Here is a 17,800-nt window from a genome sequence, read left to right as displayed (position 1 = left end):
TACAGCTGTCCTATGGCATTGCCTTCCGGCCATCCTGGCGGGTGAATATGTTACCCTGCGGATGACTTCTGAGGGTTCCTGGATGCTTCCGCGCATGGTTCTAAGATGTATTGTTGTTCTTCCTTCAGTGAGTTATGCGGGTGATCCATATGTCCCGCGGGTGTCATATGAGGTGCTTCTATCTGACCCGCGGGTGATACTTAAGGGTATTTGGGTCTTTTTGGTACCCTACCTCTATAAGTCTCCCCCGGTCCATTGTTTCTTCCGTGTAAATTTGTATGCGGGTAAAATTTTAGACTTAAGATATATTTGGGGGTTTTTTGAATTTTGAAGTTTTGGTAGAAAAATCTTCTGTTGTGGTGGGTATAATGATGAAAATGAAATTTTGACAACTTGCAGTCGCGTGAACAGGTGACGAGACATTAATGCCGGCTGTCACTGTACACGACTGTGTACCTTTTTCACTTTTTTTGGTTTTCCCGCGTGATGTGGCGTCTTCTGAGTGGATGACGTCTTTCTCTTTCCACTGTTCGTATCCCATCTCATTAATTGCGATGGGTATAAATAGTGGAAGTTATCTTCTTTTTGAAGTTTTATTGCTTTCGACTTCTCATTTTCTCTTCATCTTTCTTACTAAAGAACTTTCGATTTGACCTTTGATATTCTTCAAAATTGCTCGTTGCTTTCCCGGACCGATGGCTGGTGATAAGAGTTTGAAGCCTGACATTAATACCGTGGGGATTGACTGGGATATCTCTAAGTATGAAACGCTAATTCATACTTATGGAATTCCGTCAGAATGGGGTCCGGAATTCCCCGTCGCCTGATCTGTTACTAGCAGGCCTCCTGCCAGAAAGATGGCAGTCTATGCAAAGTTTTTTACCCATGGGAATCTTCGGTTTCTGATAACCAAGTTCCTTATGAAGGTCTTCAGCATTTATGGGATCCATCTATCCCAATTACATCCACTCGCTCTTACACGAATTCGACATTTAGAATTCGTGTGTAAGGCGAATGGGATGGTGCCACGAATTGACCGGTTCCCGGTCTTTTACCGGGTGACCAATCGTGGTGAATGGTTTAAATGCGTTTCGATACCCGAAAGAGTTATCGGAATTGGACCATCCGGTGGCGCCCAAAAATGGCGAACCAAGTTCTTTTGGATTTCAGAATATGTTGTTCCGGTCACTATGGTCTATCGTCCGGCCAATGAGGCTCTGCCGGATGTTGTCACGGCTTCACGGCCAAGAATGGTTCCGCATCCTAATGTCTAAACCGACACCAATGCGGGCCCTTCCGGAAGGAGCCTTAGTGTGGGCGGGTATGAGCTGCCTGTGGCCGTATCCTGACATGGAGCCATTCTTCATGAATGTGGATGAAAGTAAGTCTTGTTGTCCTTGTGACTTTAGCTTTCTGTAAAAACTCTATTTTGAAGTTTTATTGTGTATGTTTCAGGTCAAGGGACTATGCTTAATGCTCTTTATGACGACAAGGGCTGTCCTCAAAAGCGTATCAAAGACGCGCAAGTCTTACCTATTCTGGACAGGACCTGGAATTAAATCCTCTTTCTGAATAAGGTGTGCGCGGTATCTATGGTCTCGGAAGCTATCTTCCAAACAGGTGTGCACATCCTTAACTATCGTCCGCTTAATGTCATTACCTCTTATGGGGTGGTTGTACTCCTATCCTCGAGTGAGGAGTCAACACCTTAGGAGGAACATGACTCTGATGATGCTTCTGAAATCTCATATGTCTCGCATGCGTTGGCAGAGTTGGAGAAGAAGAGGAAGCTTCAGTTCTCCCAAGCAAGTGATACGGGCGGAAGCCACGTGGATGCCGAGGGAGGACCAGCGACGAAGAAAGCTAGGACCCATCGTCCGAAAAACAAAGGGTCAAGCTTGGTGATCGCATCAAGGAAATGTCCCGTAAGTCTTCCTGAACACTCTACCTTTCTGTTAGATTTTAAAATCTGCCAAACTGTTTATTTTTTCCAAGTGCAGAACCAATTGGGGCTGCGGGTGGGGTACATTATTCAAGAAACCACCATCCCCGCCGCCAGAGACGGAGAAGGCACCATCTCCTCCTCCCGAGATGGAGAAACAATCATCCATGCCGTTGGAGACGGAGAAGCCGCCGTCTCCTCCACTGGAGATTGAGGAAACACCGCTTCCTCCTCCAGAGATCACGAAAGCATCAACAACCGTCACATCTAGTGACGCTTCCGGATCTAGGAGGCAGGAGACAGTCCAAGCCACTGAAGGACTGGTGGCACATGACGCGCCATATCAATCGTCACCTCTTCCTTCTCCACCCCATTAGACCCCGATACGCCCTCAATCAAGTTTTGACTACTATGGGGAATCCAATCCGAGGGATGATGACCATTTCCATATTCCTCATTGGAATGTCATGAAAGGGTCTTGCTTCATGGATCCTAACACTTGTGCTACCTTCGTTAGCCAATGTGTTCCTCCCGCTGAATGGACCTTTTAGCGTGGTCGTTCCCGACATGATCATTACATGAATTATTATTCGTCTCTAGCCAACACAATGGCTACTAGATAAGAAATTTTGCGGGAATGGCGGTCCATGGGGGAGAGATGGGGCGAGATGACTCGATCCACTGACGAGGCTAGGAAAGAAGCTGACGAGTATCGTCTTGCGGCTAACACTGCTAAGTGGAAGTTATCTGATGCCGAAATTGCTTTGAAGGCTGAGAAAGATAGGCAAGCTGTTGCAGCTCGCCAGTGGAAAGAGTCTTGTCAAAAGAAAAATGACCTTCTTCAAGCTGCAAGAGATGAAGCTCAAAAGAAAAAGGAGGATTTGGCCAAGGCTCTTGATGCTAACTCTGCACTGGAGGCCCAGGTGACTCGCCAAGGTGCCATTATTCAGGACCTTGAGGAAGAGTCTAAGTCGCAGAAGGAATGGAGAAGAGAGCTACCAATATGCAATCCGCATATGACTCGCTTCTGCACGCGCATGAGGAAGCGGAAGCCCGTGCAGCTGAATATTTAAATGACAAACAAAAAATAGCTGACGGGTTCCACGAGCTCCAGGAAAGGACGGAGCGGGCTGAAAGGGAACGGCGATGGTTACTGGGACAGGGCCTCAACTCGGTACGTTGCTCCCTCTTTTTCTTTTTATTATTTTCTTTTATCTTGATCATGCTATCAATTTTTATAAGTGTCTCCGTTTGTGACAGGTCATCAAACATATTAAAGAAGGGACTGAGTTAACGGATAGTCTCGCCTTCCTTCTCAGTGCCTCTTTCCAATCTGGCCACCTGATGGGCTTTAATGAAGTATAACAATATGATCAGGCTGGCCGTCCAATTGAGGAGCACCCGTTACATGGCCTTAATGTTCAAATGGAATATGACATGCGCCTGGATGAATATGACAATCTGTTATTCCCTCTTCAGGGCATGCTTCTAGAGTTCGCGGCGACGAGTGATGGTGTGGCCCGTCTAAAGGAATTCTTGGAGGAAGAGTCGGAAGACGCTCCGTCAATGCCTTCTTCCTCACCAAAAACCCAAGAGTAGGGGGATGCATCCGCCCCTGCTTCTTAGAATAGTTTACATAATTTGTAATTTGTTTTTTGATTTCCTTGTAATTTCCTTTTACTACGAATAAAAAGAAGTTATCCGTCATTTGTGAAATCTGTATTGTGTTGCACTTAGGATATTTTAGTTTGAGATATTTTGGAATTGCAAGTGGGGATGAAGTGATGACGTGGCGGAAAAAGAACTGTCGCAAGACAAATGATAAGACGTGTATGACGTCTTTCTGTAGTCTCTTTTTTCTTTTTCGTCTTTCCCGCCTGACGTGTCATCCTCTGGTTGGACCACCATTTTCTATGTCCACTAGAAATCTATCCATCACATTAATTGCAATGTGTATAAATAGGACAACCTTTCGCCCAATTTCATTCTTATCCTTTTCTAATTTTTCTCTCCTTTGAACTTTCTCTCGATTCACAGATCTATTCCTTGCGAACATTACTAATTGATATAATGGCTAGGGAGAAGAAAAGCACGCCTTCTATTGAAAATGTCGTTATTCATTGGAAGGAAAGGGATTTCCAAGACATCGTAAATGTCTATGGCTTAGCATCGGAATAGGAGCCAGAATATCCGGCGAAAGGTTCTACCGCCGATCAGCCTCCGGCCAACAAAATGGTTGTGTATGCAGATCACTTCACGACAGGAATCTTCGATTTCCTGTAACGAAGTTTGTTGAGGCCGTCTTGACGGCATACAGAGTCCATCTATCATAAGTCCATCCTTTTGGGATGTTGAGAACTCGACATTTAGAATTCTGCTGTCAGGCTCATAATTTGGAGCCATTGGTTGGCTGGTTCGCCGTCTTCTACAAGATGATTAGCCATGGCCGGTGGTATAGCTAGGCCACCACCGAAAAAGGCGTTATTGGTACCGAATGGTACCGGAGCCTTCATGAATGGCGGCCAAAATGTTTCTAGATTCGGGAAGACGCCCAACCATTCGGGATGACCTACAGGAAATCAGACGCCACGATGCCCGTGGTTCATGCCTCCACCCAGTTGAATGTTCCATGGTTCCCGACCTTGACCCGCACTCCTACTCCCATGCGTTCGATACACGAGGGAGCGCTGGTGGGTGCCAAGATGAGCCGTCTATGGCCTTTTCCTGACTTGGAAACATTATATGAGAAACCAAACAAGAGTAAGTATTTACTTATTCTCTGAGGTTCTGCTTAGGTATTGACTGTTTGATTGTACAGATGAGGGATCAATCTTTAGCTCACTGCTGGATCATGAGGATGGTCTTATGGTGCGCCGTCCCATAGATCCAAAGGACGAGCCTATCCTCGAAAACACCCGCAACAACTTTTTGTTTTCTACCACCCTCCGCCAAGAGGCTGTAGTCTCCGAGGAAATGTTTGCCAAAGGTGAGGAGATTGTCGCGAAAGGTGAGGGAGTTTTGAAACCTCGTCCAATTACTACACTCACTTCTAGCGGGGGTGATAGTACTTTTTTCTTCTAGTGAGGAGTCACTACCCCGTGGTGAAGAAGAAGAGTTATCTATCAATACTATAGATGCCGAGAATGTTCTGCGTGCAACTGTAGGTCTAACTCACAAGCGGAAACAAAACCCTGACACTGGTAAAGATGTTGCTACTGATGAGGATGAGCATCAGGCTGATGATGCGGGTGCTTCGAAACCAGCCGGGAAAGGCAAGTCTAAATTGTCTAAACCCGCTTCTCCCAAGAAACACACGAGGGTGAAGCTGGGTGATCTCGTCCACCAACTTGCGTCCACGAGGGTTATTTCAGGTAACATTCATAATGTTTACAAACTGTTAATTGTTTGTTTTATGCGACAAAGATTTACTGATGAAGTGATTTGATCTATAGATATTTTCAGAAAAGCATGCAAAGAACCGATCAGACCGGGAGGTGACGACACCACCTGTATCGCCGTCAAAGGGTGATAAGGATCCCATCATCCTTGAGGACACGCCTCCTGGAAAGGACGAACAAAATCGGGGCTCCTATCAGCTTTGAAGAGCCCATCATCTCTTCACCTCCTGACTCTCCTTCTCACGTGGCGAATCAAGATGGACCAAGTGCCGTAACCAGTGGTCCTTATGCTTCTACATCCCATCACGAGAAGGATCCTCTGGTATATCGCCCGCCATGGTCGTTGCTTCAGGATTCCACGTTTGCAGATACTGACGTATGTCATGAGTATCTGCTGCAAGGAATTCCTCCCGCGGAGAGGGAACGTCAACGTGGGCGCCCTCGCTCTGAGCTAGTGAACTCATATGCCTGTACCCTAGCGAATTCCATCTCTACCAGTCTTGAAATATATCGAGACTGGCGAGGTATGAATGACGCATGGGACGACTTGGAAGCCATAGAAGCAATGGCGAAGGAAGAGGCCAAGAAAAAGGCTGAAGAAAACCAGATTGCTCTCCAGCAGCAGGTGGATGAACGCGATAGTTGATGTGCTGAACGGTCTATTAAAAATACTAACCTAACTTAGACACTCTAGTTTTAAATTTATAAATCTAGACTATCCTAATGCTAGACCACTAGACAGACAAGTGTACCTATCGACTGTAGTAAAGCCTAACGAAGTGCAGATATCGAACCCAAAGGACACTAGTGACACCTAATCTACACTCTAACTAATAACTTAAATAAATAGATTTAATTAATTTTTGTCTTTTTTTTATTAACAAATATCAAATAATATAAAATAAATAATACTTACCCTAAACTAGACACGGACAAATAGAACTAGAACTCAATAGGGGAAATAACTACCTAGGTACGGAATCCTACTAGTCAACTCGAAAACTCTCAGAATTGGATTTATGATTGGTACCGTATTCTAAAAATATGAAATTTATGGAGTAACTATAGTAAGCTAGATCACCTCCCGGTCTTACCAACAATACCTAAGAACCCTAAATATCATGTAAGCTCAACGGTTTAATGGTTCAGATCACCTCCCGGTCTCACCTTACCTAACAATGCTAAGGTACCCAAAGATTAAATCACCTCCCGGTCTCTCTAATCACAAAACACCCTAAGGCATAAGGGGTATTTTTATTAAATTTGGTTATAATTCGGATCTGAAAGAATCTAAAGTGTAACACCGCGTCTTTTACCTTCTTAAATTTAAGCTTAAAGGTAATAACTTAGGAAGTACAGGGACCAAAAGTGCAAATTCTGAAAATTTGTTTCCAACGCGATACGCGACGGGGTAACAATCAACCCATCGCATAGCGCAATGAGCTTGGTGAGTCACCAGACACGTGTTGAACACCATGTCGACACGTGGCACAATATGACAGGCCACGTGTCATCACCGCATAAGGCGGTGTAAAATGGCGGCGTCGCGATACGCGATGGGCCACTAGGGACCTATCGCGTATCGCGATAGGGTTCAAAAACGGCTATAAAAGGGGAGGACGGGTATGAAACCCATTCATCCCAAACTCACCTCCATTCTCACATAGTTAACATAGGGAGGCGTGCCCAATAGCCGTGACAAGCCGACGTGCCATTTTCTCGTAATACGTGCAAGAAACGAAGTTGGAATTAAGCTAGCAATCATATAAGCGAGTAGATCAAGTCCTGCATTATTGTGTTATCATTCTTGTTGGAATTACGTATGCCCGAGACACATACTTATACTAATGTGGCTAACTGTGTTTGATCCAAGTCGGGTCATACCCAATAACAAGCTAGACAACACCAAATGTATTCTTTTAATGATTTGATCATTTAAACGAATACCGAACACTACATGTTTAGAAAATTGGTTTTCTAAACAAACACACTTGAGGATTTAAATAAATTATCTGGATAATTTGTTTATATATAAATTAATTATTTAATTGGTTAAATAATTATATAAATGTATGTACATTTTATAAAAATGAGTTTTATAAAATAAATGGAGATGTTTTAAATGGTTAAATCAAAACACAAAAAAAAAAAAAAATAAATAAATAAATAATAAAACCGGCCACCCCATGTGGGTGGAGGTTTTGGTCCAATCAAAAGCTTTGTTGACCACTTTATCATCCTCCATTCACAAGACATGCATTTGGGTATCTTCCATTTTGAATTTCAAGTGTTGAAAACAAGCAAAAAAAAACTCTCTCTTCCTCTCCAAAACTCACGGCCACTTTGGCAAAAGAAAAGGGGTGTTTTGTGAGCTTGATTCAAGTGTTCTAATCCTAGCAACAAGTTGGTGTTGTTGTTTAAAAGCTTGGGTATCAAAAGCTTGAGGGTTTCTCCTTTGCAACCTTGCCATTTGAAGACATCATCTTCTTCATCCACCTACATCTTCTCATAAGGTATAAGAAGGTACAATTTACATTTTGTGAGCATCTTGTTCTTGTAATTTTGATCCTTGGCTTCGGGTTTTAGTTTTAACATAATGGTATGTTCATTAACAAGTTTCAAAATCTAAGCTTCCGTTGCGTTTTCATGTTAAAATGGTTAACTTGAAACTTTGATAACCTTGTATAAAACCCAACAATGGCATCAAGAGCCGGTTACAAGGACTTATGCTCCTTACATATTCATAAATTTCGGATTTTCATGGGTGAAAAGGGAAGTCCGAAAATTTGGTGGATTTTACCCCTCATGGTTTTGTAAGATCTTGACATGCATGGAAAGATCTTAGGAAACCATTATTAACATTTGGATGTTGAATATATAAAAAAAAAAAATAAAAAAAATTTGGCCGTAGCCTCTTGGGGGGGGGGGGGCGATTTTGTTTTGGGGGTATTTGGGCATTGGTTGCTTAGGTTGCATGCTTAGAACATTTGGTATGTTTGATTGTGTCATAACCGAAACCTAGACCTTGGATGTGTTGATTGTTGTTTGTGTATGTTGATTATGTTTATTATTCAATATGGTTGTAATAATTCATAATCTTAGGCTTGTGTAATTTATTTATTCATAAATTGGTATGTAATAAATAGATTAGTTGCATTTTTCTTTTTTTTAGAAAAATATGTATTAGGATACATTTTGTAAAAATTGAAGATGCAAGAATTGGTGGATTTGGGCCTTGGACCGAAATTTTGGGCTTGTTGGGCCTCACCGGCCCATCATGGGATTCAAGCCCATTAGGCCCATAAATTTCACTCTTGGGCCCAAGAAGACTTTTGGAAGTTTGGAGCCCATTAACAAGCCCAACAAGAACACAACAACTTGGAAAGGATACTTGAAGCATTTGGATGCAAGGTCAAGTGGGAGTCAACATTCCATCCTTGTGTCATGTTTTGTCCCTTAGGTGTGACTTATGACCTATACTTGTTTCGGCTAACAAGTATGGTCAAACTTAGCGGTTCTCGGTTATGACTATATTTTGCATATGTATGCTTGGTTGTTTGTTTTACTTTATGTAATGTGTGGTTGATAGATATTAGGATATCCAAACCGTCACATAGGAACGACAACAAGCATGAAACGGGTTCTAATATATATTTGGTAATATCGCGTCAATTAGTTTAATTAAATGGGTTTATTAAAACTAAGCGATTACTCACATATAATAAAATTGGTTTTATTATAACTTGAACCTTGAAAATTGGTTTTCAAAATCGCCATATTACTAAATGCATGTTAGGATATGGCATAATGTTTTTCAAACTAGAATATTGGAAAACTTAAAAATCCCTTTTTCATAATTACCAAGGAAACAAGTCTAACACCATCCTTTTGTATGACACTTAACGTATTAGGGAACTTTAAATGGGATAAAGGTCACCTAACCATTTTGAGCAAACTAATATACTTAGGGTAATATTAACATATTTGTGGGATAAAGGTCACCTAACCACTTGTATGTTAATCTTACATATTTATACAAGTAGGACGACTTGAATTGGAAACCATGTGATAAAGGTCACCTAAGCATGGGGTCCAATGGTGTTGATGGGATAAACATGCCAACACGAAATAAGGATTTCGAATGGTCCCATACCTCTAGAAGTTGCAAAGGGTTGCAATTGTCAAGATTGACTACCTTGTTAAATCAAATAACGGGATAAAGGTCACCTAACCGAAATTTGATTTATCGTTGGATTCTAGAATTTAATTATTATTTTAAAATCTGGAATAAAAGGGTATTAATAATTAAATTGATTATAATACTAAATAGAACTTTGTTAAATTTTGTAGATGGCCGCTAACAATGCAAACACCTCTACCCATAACACCCGTAACCTATCCTTAAGAACCATCCTTGAAAAGGATCGTCTAAACCATAATAACTTTATGGATTGGTATCGCAACTTGAGAATAGTTCTCAAGCAAGAAGAGATATCATATGTCTTAGACGATCCCATTCCCGACGAGCCTAACGTGGAAGATGAGGAGGCTTATAACGATTGGGTCAACTACACCAAAGATTCGGTGCAAGCCTCTTGCCTCATGTTAGCGACTATGATTCCCGAAATCCAAAAGGATTTCGAGCATCATGGGGCATACGACATGATAACTCAATTGAAGGAAATGTTCCTTCAACAAGCTAGAGCGGAACGTTTCGAAACGGTTCGAGCGTTTCATGCATGTCGTATGGAGGAAACCCAAAGCGTCTCATCTTATGTCCTAAAGATGAAAAGCTACATCGAAAAGCTTCGTAGGTTGAATTGTCCCGTGTCTAATGAGTTGGCTACGGATTTGATCCTCAACTCTTTGACCAAAAGGTTTGAAACCTTTGTCATGAATTATAACATGAATGGGTGGGACAAAAGCATTGGTGAGCTTCACGCAATGCTAAGAACGGCCGAAGCGGGAATGGGTAAAAGGGTTTTACCCGTTCTAACAATCAATGAAGGAAAAAAGGGACATAACTCCAACCCCAAAGCAAGTGTTGCTAAGGGCAAGGGCCACGTCCAAGGAAAGGGAAAGAGGAAAGCCATCACGCCCACCAAACCGAAGGAAAAGAAGCAAAAGGTTGCGGCGCAAGATCCATGCTTTGAGTGTGGAGAGATAGGTCATTGGAAAAGGAATTGTCCGACCTATCTCAATGCGTTAAAAGATAAGAGGGATGCGGGGCATACCTCAGGTATTATCTTTACTATACATATTGAACTAAATGTTATTTCTTCAAATACATGGGTACTTGATACCGGATGTGGAACTCACATTTGCAATTTGTTGCAGGGGTTCAAAAGAAGTAAACAACTCAACAAAGGGGACATTAGTCTCTTTATGGGCAATGGAGCAAGAGTTGAAGTCCAAGCCCAAGGAGACTACTTGTTAAAGCTTCCAAGTGGTTTGGAAGTAATTTTGAAGAATGTTTTGTATGCTCCTAAGTTAAGAAGAAACATTATTTCCGTGTCCCTTTTAAAACAATGTGGCTTTGATCTTAAATTTATTGATTATGATATTCATGTTTTGATGAATGGCATATTTTATTTTAAAGCTATACCCATAAATGGTATATATGAAATAGATCAAATTGGTACGTCACATAGTAGTTCAATGTACAATGTCAACACCAAGAAACTCAAGAAGGACTTGGGTGATTCCTATCTTTGGCATTGTCGCCTTGGACATATAAGCAAGAATCGCATGCAAACTCTTCGCAAGAGTGGTATTCTAGAAACAAATGAGTATGATTCATTTGATGTATGTGAATCTTGTTTACAAGGCAAAATGACAAAGCAACCCTTTAATAAAACTTTTGAAAGGTCAAAAGAATTATTGGGTATCATACATTCGGATGTATGTGGTCCTTTTAGACCAATGACTAGGAATGGTGAAAGATACTTCATTACCTTTATTGACGATTATAGTCGATATGGTTATGTGTACTTGATGAAACACAAAGATGAAGCTTTTGAAATGTTCAAAGACTTCAAAACTGAAGTAGAAAGACAACTCAAGACCACAATCAAAGTACTTCGTAGTGATAGAGGAGGTGAATACCTAAGTGGTGTTTTTCAAGATCATCTTAAGAGTTGTGGAATTATTTCACAACTTACTCCACCTGGAACACCACAACATAATGGTGTGTCTGAAAGGAGAAATCGTACCCTATTAGATATGGTTCGATCGATGATGGCTAGAAGCACTTTACCTCTATCATTTTGGGGCTATGCTTTACTTTCCGCTGTTCGCATATTGAATATGGCTCCAACCAAGAAAGTGGAGAAGACACCTTTTGAAATATGGCATGGAAAGGCTCCATCGCTATCATTCTTAAAAGTTTGGGGTTGTGAAGCTTATGTAAAGCAATACACCCCAAACAAATTAGAAGTCCGATCCACTAAATGTATCTTTATAGGTTATCCTAAAGATGATATAGGATATTACTTTTACGACCCTAGTGAGCAAAATGTTATTATTGCTCGAAAGGGTAAGTTCTTGGAAACTAAGTTCCTTGAGGAAGGAACTAATAGTAGAACAGTGAAATTTGATGAGGATCAAGAATCACAAGATGATACACAATTGGTTGATACTAGCACTCAACAAGAGGTTGTTGAAAGTGATCAAGTGGTTGATCAAAACACACAAAACGTTCGCAGATCTGGTAGAGTTAGCAATCCACCTGAAAGGTATGGATTTTTTGTAGAAGGTTGCTACGTGGTAGATTCGGATGAACCAACCACATACCGTGATGCAATGTCCAAGAATGATTGTGACAAATGGCTTGAAGCCATGAACGTTGAGATGCAATCCATGTATGACAACCAAGTTTGGGAATTGGTTGAACCACCACTCAACTCCAAAGCTGTTGGAAGTAAGTGGGTTTTCAAAAGAAAAACGGATATGCATGGAAACTTGGATACTTATAAAGCGAGACTTGTAGCTAAAGGTTTCACTCAAACTCAAGGGGTTGATTATGATGAAACTTTTTCGCCTGTGGCAATGCTAAAGTCTATTAGGATATTATTTGCCATAGCTGCACATTATGATTATGAAATCTGGCAAATGGATGTCAAGACCGCTTTCCTAAATGGATATCTTGAGGAAGATGTCTATATGGTTCAGCCTGAAGGTTTTGTCGATCCGAAACATCCTAATAAAGTATGCAAGTTAAAGAAATCAATCTATGGATTGAAACAAGCATCTAGAACTTGGAATCATCGTTTTGATGAAGAAATCAAAAATTTTGGATTCATCAAGAACGCTGATGAGGCTTGTGTGTATAAAAAGGCTAGTGGGAGTATAATTACCTTCTTAGTATTGTATGTCGATGACATTCTACTATTTGGAAATGACATTCCAACCATGGAAAGCGTTAAGGCTTGGCTTGGAAGTAGATTTTCCATCAAGGATCTTGGTGAAGCTGCCTATATTTTGGGAATAAAGATCTATAGGGATAGGTCAAGGCGCTTGATAGGTTTGAACCAAAGTACATACATTGATAAGATCTTGAAAAGGTTCAAGATGGAAAACTCCAAGAAAGGTTTTGTACCTATTCAAAGAGGGACCATATTGAGTTCAGCTCAATGTCCAAGCTCAAAGGGTGAGCAAGAGATGATGAAACAAATCCCATATGCTTCTGCTATAGGATCCATCATGTATGCGATGATATGTACTAGACCGGATGTGTCATGCGCTTTGAGCATGACAAGCAGATACCAACAGAATCCAGGAAACAGTCATTGGATGGCTGTTAAGAGCATATTGAAATACCTTAGGAGAACTAAGGATATGTTTCTGATATATGGATCTGGTGAGGAGGAACTCGCTATAAAAGGTTACACGGATGCGAGCTTCCAAACTGATCGAGATGATTCTCGATCACAATCTGGGTATGTGTTCACTCTTAATGGAGGAGCTGTCTCTTGGAAGAGCTCAAAACAGGAAGTGGTAGCATTGTCCACTACAGAATCAGAATACATCGCCGCTTCATTGGCAGCTCAGGAAGCTGCATGGTTGAAGAAATTCATTACTGATCTAGGGGTGGTCTCTACCATTCAAGACCCCCTAGAAATCTTTTGTGACAACGAGGGTGCGATTGCACAAATCAAGGAACCTCGTTCGCACCAAAAGACAAGGCACATAGAGCGGAGATTCAACTACATAAGGGATGAAGTTGAAAAAGGAAAGATATGTATTCGCAAAGTTGGAACTGATCAAAATCTTGCGGATCCATTCACGAAGCTCCTAGAAAGACCGAAACATGAGCGTCATGCGAGTGGCTTAGGACTTCGATATTCTAGTAATTGGATTTGATCTATTTTGTATTTACGTTTAAAAGACTTTTGTAATTTAACTCTTTTATATGATTATGGAATCTTGAGTTAAATTCTAATTTTGCATGTTTAAATCCATGAATAAGTTATCTTATTCTAAAAGTCCGTAGTCGATCACATTTGTGGGAACAAATATGAAGCAAGACTATTATGAACTAGGATTGGTGGATATTCATAAGGAATGAATATGGAGCATAGGTTTGCTGCCAAAGTTCATAGATATTTGTGGGATACAAATATTGGACTGACCCGCTCTCAATATTACTACATGGAGTCGATTGACTTGATCATTAGTAATCTTGAGTAAAGGAGAATTTCATATTATCCTTAGACCTGAGATGTATATTGGGTCTTGATTTTCACCGAGTATTACACTTTGACTCTCCCCTTCGCTATTCGTAAAAGATGGTACATAAGGATGAGCTCAGGTGGAGTATGAAAGTGATAGTGAGAGGCGTATACAGTCAAGATGGATTTTGTTCCTCTTATGTGTTGAGAGTTTAGATGTCTAAGGCCTGATAAAGTTGAATTGTAAAGAGAATGATCGCCTATGTCTCTTAGATCCAACATGACATCTAGTAACAAAGGGATATAATGATAGATTCACCTAAATCATATCAAGTAAGGAACTTGAAGGGATGATGTTATTGAATGGCACTTCGTCAAACACGTTAGGGGTGGTGAACTGTTGTTAGGCGGTATTTACCACTTGCATTAATTTTCTATGTATCTCGTGCAAGTGGGAGATTGTTGGAATTACGTATGCCCGAGACACATACTTATACTAATGTGGCTAACTGTGTTTGATCCAAGTCGGGTCATACCCAATAACAAGCTAGACAACACCAAATGTATTCTTTTAATGATTTGATCATTTAAACGAATACCGAACACTACATGTTTAGAAAATTGGTTTTCTAAACAAACACACTTGAGGATTTAAATAAATTATCTGGATAATTTGTTTATATATAAATTAATTATTTAATTGGTTAAATAATTATATAAATGTATGTACATTTTATAAAAATGAGTTTTATAAAATAAATGGAGATGTTTTAAATGGTTAAATCAAAACACAAAAAAAAAAAAAAAAAAATAAATAAATAATAAAACCGGCCACCCCATGTGGGTGGAGGTTTTGGTCCAATCAAAAGCTTTGTTGACCACTTTATCATCCTCCATTCACAAGACATGCATTTGGGTATCTTCCATTTTGAATTTCAAGTGTTGAAAACAAGCAAAAAAAAACTCTCTCTTCCTCTCCAAAACTCACGGCCACTTTGGCCAAAGAAAAGGGGTGTTTTGTGAGCTTGATTCAAGTGTTCTAATCCTAGCAACAAGTTGGTGTTGTTGTTTAAAAGCTTGGGTATCAAAAGCTTGAGGGTTTCTCCTTTGCAACCTTGCCATTTGAAGACATCATCTTCTTCATCCACCTACATCTTCTCATAAGGTATAAGAAGGTACAATTTACATTTTGTGAGCATCTTGTTCTTGTAATTTTGATCCTTGGCTTCGGGTTTTAGTTTTAACATAATGGTATGTTCATTAACAAGTTTCAAAATCTAAGCTTCCGTTGCGTTTTCATGTTAAAATGGTTAACTTGAAACTTTGATAACCTTGTATAAAACCCAACAATTCTAAGCATCCAATCTAAGGTAGGAGTTATGTTTAAGTTATTTGAATTATAGCTTAGACTATCAATCGAGGCTATGGCCTTTAACCTTGATCGTATTTTACAAACATTCATTCACAATCATGTTTTCATAAACGTTACTTCATGATGAAGTAATGTTAAACGAAAGATATATTTTGACAGGCATGTAGTAACTGGAAGGGGGGTATCATTAGTAGTAAGTTTCTTGCCTAAGAAAAAGTAATTCGCATAAATCCCAATCAACCGAGGGACCCGTTTACTTACCTGGAGAAACTTACTAACATGATAGAACCTATTAGGCCAAAGCATGCTATATCAAACGTCACATAAAACTAAGTGTTTTCATTCACAATCAAAGATAAACGATTTCAAGGTTAAGCTTACAATCATAGCTTAACATCATTCAAAACATTCATACGAACCTATTTATGTATAGGTTAATATCATTCATAGTCGATCAATCAATCAGTCAAGGTTTTCAAACACCGACGGTACAGGTGAATACGTTCAAACCTTTTTAATCAGTCAAAATATATTTATACTGAATAAGACGAACGGGTGTTTGTCTTAATGAGTCAAACAATGTCTACATGAGATCGAGTAATCTCTAAAACTTTATAATACAAGATAGAAAATAAAGTCAACTCAGACCGAATACACATGTGTCTGGATCCAAACATAACCGTTCAGCCTAATCATTCTAAGGCCACGTGGCCGCGGGCTAATGGTCATAACTAGTCTCCTGGAAAAGGGCTATGTGGCTCGGGAACAATTGTTTGTGTAGGGTAGTGGTACATAGACTAGAAGTAGAAATGCTTCTGCTGAGCTTGTAGAGAAAAATATATTTGTATTATATTGTCATTCAAATGTTTTATTGAGTCATATGTGTTCACCAGCATATGGCTGACGTATTTTTCCAACCCATTGCAGGTAATTAAGCATAAGTAGCATTAGCAAGGATTGGAGTCTTATTGAAGATAGAAGTGCGTACAATATGGCTCCGTTTTTGATATAAAATCCTTGTAATATAAAAACATATCTTTTGTAAACCAATACTCAGGTATTTAATTCCCGAGTAAATTTTCAATGTAAATTAATATTATATTCAACCTAAAGTCTTCCGCCAAAATTAACCATAAACTCTGATATATTTACAAAACAGGTACCAACTTGTGGTTACACGCCAAGGCCCTAAGTCGGGGTGTGACAGGTTGGTATCAGAGCCATCGGTTTCAGCGAATTAGGTATTAAACTTTAGTACCTAGGCTTTATCCATTATTATTATCATCATTATCTCCCGGAAAAGGTCTATGTGGCTCGAGAACAATTGTGTGTGTAGGGCAGTGGCACATAGACCAGAAGTAGAAATGCTTCTGCTGAACTTGTAGAGAAAACTATATTTGTATTATATTGTCATTCAAATGTTTTATTGAGTCATACGTGTTCACCAGCATATAGATGACGTATTTTTCCAACCCATTGCAGGTAATTAAGCATAAGTAGCATTAGCAAGGATTGGAGTCTTATTGAAGATAGAAGTGCGTACAAGATGGCTCCGTTTTTTATATAAAATCCTTGTAATATAAAAACATATCTTTTGTAAACCAATACTCGGGTATTTAATTCCCGAGTAAATTTTCAATGTAAATTAATATTATATTCAACCTAAAGTCTTCCGCCAAAATTAACCATAAACTCTGATATATTTACAAAACAGGTACCAACTTGTGGTCACACGCCTAGGCCCTAAGTCGGGGTGTGATAGGTTGGTATCAGAGCCATCGGTTTCAGCGAATTAGGTATTAAACATTAGTACCTAGGCTTTAACCATTATTATTATCATCATTATTACTATTCGTAGGGATAAGATAGGATTGGTAAACCTCCTATCCATAATCTAACTAAAATGCAGATGTCTTATATTAACTACTTTGGTCGTTGACACCGAGTAGCCATACGATCAGTACCGAAAATCATTCACGAACCATCCGATATGGAAAGTAGCAATAGTTACTACACTAGCCTTTTCAATCGTGATCAACCAATCAATCCGGTGTTACCGTACGGGAGCCAACCTGTGTATCTCCCAGGAAGTCAACAATGTCCAATCGAAATCTCCGACAATACCGAGGACAGCGTTCCCCAGTATTACTCCTCCGACATTCCAATATACCATCCTTCCGAGGAACAGGAGGTACAGAGTAAAATCAAACAAGAAACTGAATCGGAATCATCAAGCTGGATGAATTGTCACTCTGATCAAAGGAGATGGCAATTCGGATCACCACCATTGGGTTATCAATACCAAATCCCACCGACTATAGCTGAACCAAGTCGAAAGCCAAAGATGAGGGTCATCTTACCATACAAAAAGAGATCAGTTCAATCGCCAATCAAGAATCCTTATGAATCTGAGGAAGAT

This window comes from Bidens hawaiensis, unplaced genomic scaffold (genome assembly GCF_021521415.1).
Source record: "Bidens hawaiensis isolate Kalapana, Puna unplaced genomic scaffold, B.hawaiensis_p1.1 tig00043994_1, whole genome shotgun sequence".
NCBI lineage: Eukaryota > Viridiplantae > Streptophyta > Magnoliopsida > Asterales > Asteraceae > Bidens > Bidens hawaiensis.
This window is presented reverse-complemented; position numbering follows the sequence as displayed.